Consider the following 4,567-nt stretch of genomic DNA (forward strand, 5'->3'; position numbering starts at 1 on the left):
ATGCACTGAACATATAGATTGCTTTGGGTCATATGAACATTTTCATAATATTGATTTTGTCAAACAATGCGTGCAGAATTTCTTTCTTATTTTTGTGCATTCTTTAACTTCATTTTTGTTATTGTAGATGGGCTCAGGGTGTTTTGTTTGTGTGTTTCATTTTGTTTTTGAGATTAGGGGGGCGGTCTTTCATGATGTTGCCCAGACTAAACTCAGTCTCCTGGGCTCAAATGATCTGCTTCACAAGCCTCCTGATTATCTGAGACCACAAGCATGTGCCACCACATTCAACTTGTGTCCACTTCAATTTATTTCATCAATATTTTATAATTAATGTTCATAAACATTTTTGGCCTTTGAATTTAAATAATTTCTAGGCATTTATTTACCTGTTATAAATGAGTTTAATTTCTTGATTTCTTTTTCAAATTATCTGCTCTTGATGTATGAAAAATTATTTTTGTATGTTAATTTTGTATTCTGAAAATTTGTTTGTTTTTTTTATTTCTAATACATTTTTGGTGGAGTTCTTGGGTTTTTCTATCTGTGTGATCATATGTTAACAGTTATAATTACATTTCCTTTTTCCAGTTCAGATTTTTTTTAAATTTCTTCCTTCTCTCTCATTGCTCTCTGTATAAGATCATATCACAATAAAATAATGACAATTTGATTTCCTGTTTTCCAGTTTGATACACTTCATTTATTCTTTTTATCTGATTGCACTTGTTAGATTTAATAAATGGAGTGAAACAGGTAAAAGTAAGTATCCTACAGCAAACACTTTAAAATACCTCCTTCCTTAAGTACTACTTGATGTGTTTATGTTTTCTTGATTTATTTTATAACCAATCATTTATTTTTATAACATAGTTCTCAAATTTATTAATTTATTTTGCAAATTAGCTGTTTGTCTTTATCTGAAAATTTCCATAGAACATAAAGCCATGTGTACTTTCCTCCATGTTGTACTCACAATATATAACATGGAATATATCAGAGATTCAATAAATATTTGATGAATGAGTTCTAAGCTAATTGTGTTTCAACTGTTTTTCAAATAAATGGACACATGTGTTATTACTATTTTTTTTTATTCTGCAGACTTGATTTCCCCTTTTTAATATCAATAATTTCTTAACTTCATTAATCTCTGAACCAAACTTACTTTTACATGTTTTCATTATCTAATGAAGAAAGCAGCTGTCAGTTGAATAAAGAAGTAAGATTTTATTGAAATATAATCACACTATCAAAAAAGTATGGAATGCCTTATGAATTTGTATGTCATTCTTGTTCAGGGACCATTTTAACCCTCTCTGTATCATTCCAGTTTTAGTATATGTGCTGCTAAAGCAAGTACCCCTAACTTTTTTATTATGGCTCAATTTTGTGATCCTTCTTTTCCCTAAGAGATTCCCAAACATTTCCTAAATTACTTAAATGTCTATTAGGTTATAAACCCCTCAAAGGAGATAAATTTCAATTTCATCTGTCTTTTAGTTTTCCCTCTCAAAAACATTAAATATTAACACATTGGTCTCAGAGAACCAGAAACTCAAACTAATTTCAGATATTTGTAGAGCTGATAATATTGTATAGACAATCGTACAACTTTTATGTCCACTTTCTATAGAATAGTGATATATAATTCTTTAAAGAGATCTGAAATTATGCTTCAGGGTCACATCATAGAGTGATATCTAAGTTGCATGTTAGATGTTTTAGGTATTGCATTTCACAGTTTACTAGAAAATAAAAAACAAATCTATTTTATATGGGGTGCTTTTTAATATTTTGGAGATTAATAAATTATCTCACGATGAACAGGTACAGAAAATCAGTATTTTGCTAAATCCCTTCTCTATTTACTTTGTTTCAATGTAAATTCTTATGGTTTATGCGTGAAAGGATATACAGACTTGATGAATTCATATATAGAGTGTCTTGTGCATGTTCATATATTTGTACATAAAAATATCTTTCCCTCACATGTAAATAAATTGCAATCACCAGCATGAAATGAGAACATGTGAAATGAACTGTTTTCTTCCATTGTTGAGAGAATAGCCAAAGCAGAATAAATGAAAGCTATATTATTATGTTGCTTCTATGTCCTTTTCCATTTATTGATAATCAACCCAGAGTCTTAAGCAATAAAAGTGTGGGCACAGTGTTAGCACTAGTGACATACCTTAAACCTGATAATGTATCCTAAGGGCATGAAGATTAATTATTCTTAAAGCAGAACCTGATTTAATGATACACAGGTGACATTTAAATTGCCATTCAGTAAATACTTTCTTACTTTCAAGATATTGGCTATAAAATCATTTAAGGATAAATAACTAAAGACTGTGGAGCAATTAAAAGCATATTTGAAAACGTAAGTGTTTTTGAAGAGTCATTTTATAATTTTTTTTATTATAATGCAGTTTCTGTAATTTTGCTTCTTTGTATTTAAACACAAAAATAGTGATATCAATATCAGGTAAGTTGAAAAATTACAAATAAAGATTGATTTACAAATTGATACTTAGTGATCCCTAACAATATCATTAAGTGAAATAAAAACTACATTTTCTAGTTGTTGTATGGGCTTGGTGAGAGAGAAGATAAAGAATTATTTCCTATTTCTCAGTGTGCATGGAATAAAGTCATAGTTAGAAAAGACTTCAGTGTTATATAATCATGTTCCATAAAGATAACAGAGGAGACAAAACTTTTATGCTCAATTTAAATGAAGAAATTATTGCATTGCTCTAGAAACAAAAATTCTCATTTGTCTCTTGATGTGGATTTCATATGGAAAATGTTCATATTATTTTGCGTTTTCTCCTTTTTACAAAATTTAGACTAAATAATAGTCCTTTGTGATTAAATAGAAGTCAATAGAGAACCTGCATCTTGGGAGGAAATTTTTACATCTCACACATCAGATAGAGGACTAATCTCTAGGGTATATAAAGAACTCAAAAAGCTAAGCACAAATCAATCAACAAATATATGAAAAAATGTTCATCATCTCTAGCAATTAGAGAAATGCAAATCAAAACTACTCTAAGATATCATCTCACTTCAGTCAGAATGGCAGCTATTGTGAAGACAACAATAAGTGTTGGCGAAGATGTGGGGGAAAAGGTACACTCATAGATTGCTGGTGGGACTAAAAATTGATGCAGCCAATATGGAAAGCAGTACGCAAATTCCTTGGAAATCCAGAATGGAACCACCATTTGACCCGGCCATCCTTCTCCTTGGTCTATACCCAAAGGACTTAAAAACAACATACTACAGGAACACAGCCACTTCAATATTATAGCAGCACAATTCACAATAGCTAAACTGTGAAACCAACAAGATGCCATTCAGTGCCGCAGTCTGGCTGGGCACAAAATCACGAGCCACTCAAGCAGGAACAAACTTTATTTTTGAAACTGCCACCAATGCCCCTTACGCTCCCGGGAAGATTGCTGACCCAAGCACGCAGCATTCTCCTGGAACCCAAGAGGAAGTTCCTCCTCCAGAATTCCCTCCTACCTACCATACTTCCCCAACCAATGGGAACTCTCCAGGAGTTCAGTAGCAGGCCGAGGTGGACAGCAGGAGTCCAATATCCATATGAATGCAGATCTTAACATAATCATATCATCTCAATGGCTTGCTGGAGTCACCTTTCAACCAAAAATGCCATGCATCATATTACTTGGCTGTGGCTCTTAGCATCTCCCCACTTCTGTTTAATTAAGCAACAAGCAATGTGGCTAGGGACTATGCCTGTTAGGTTTGTCCAATTTAACATATGGTTCTTACCCATCATCGGATGAACTGACCTCTAGGCTTTAGCTTCCTGTCTTAGGTTGATACCACTGCACTTCAGTAGATGAATGGATAAAAAGAAGGTGGCATACATACACTATGGAATATTACTCAGAAATAAATGAGAATAAAATTATGGCATTTGCAGGTAAATGGAGGGCAATGGAGAAGATAATGCTAAGTGAAGTTAGCCAATCCCCCACCCAACAAAAATGCTGAGTGTTTTCTCTGATATAAGTAGGCTGATTCATAGTGGGGTATGGAGGGGGAGCATGGGAGGAATAGACAAACTTTAGATAAAGCAGAGGGGTGGGAGGAAAAGGGGGGCAGAGGGTAAGAAAAATGGTGGAATGTGATGGACATTATTATCCAAAGTACATGTATGAAGATGCAAATTGGTGATAACATATTTTATATATAACCAGAGATATGAAAAATTGTGCTGTACATTTATAATAATAATTGTAATGCATTCTTCTGTCATTTATTTTTGAAAATTCAATTAAAAATTAAAAAATATTTTAGTTGTCAAAAATAATAACATTGATGCAATAATATTCAATAGATTGCAGACTTTATTTGAATCCTCTCAGCTTTACCACTAACCAAATTTTTGCCTCAATAAACAGTTTAGGATGCCACATACCATTTAGAGAACAATCTGTGACAAGTTCTCAATGTTTCCTTACATTTAAGGACCTTGACATTTTGAAGAATACAGGCCAGGTAAACTAGGGTTATATATCTG

General features: G+C 32.6%; 1 non-coding gene across 1 annotated transcript; it reads right to left on the reverse strand.

Annotated features, from left to right (window-relative positions):
• Positions 1 to 1,256: 1,256 nt before the first annotated feature.
• LOC143389153 (U6 spliceosomal RNA) lies at positions 1,257 to 1,363 on the reverse strand. The gene has a single exon (XR_013090113.1). It is a non-coding gene; the product is annotated as a U6 spliceosomal RNA (small nuclear RNA).
• Between the last annotated feature and the right edge of the window lie 3,204 nt (positions 1,364 to 4,567).

This window comes from Callospermophilus lateralis, unplaced genomic scaffold, assembly GCF_048772815.1.
Source record: "Callospermophilus lateralis isolate mCalLat2 unplaced genomic scaffold, mCalLat2.hap1 Scaffold_44, whole genome shotgun sequence".
NCBI lineage: Eukaryota > Metazoa > Chordata > Mammalia > Rodentia > Sciuridae > Callospermophilus > Callospermophilus lateralis.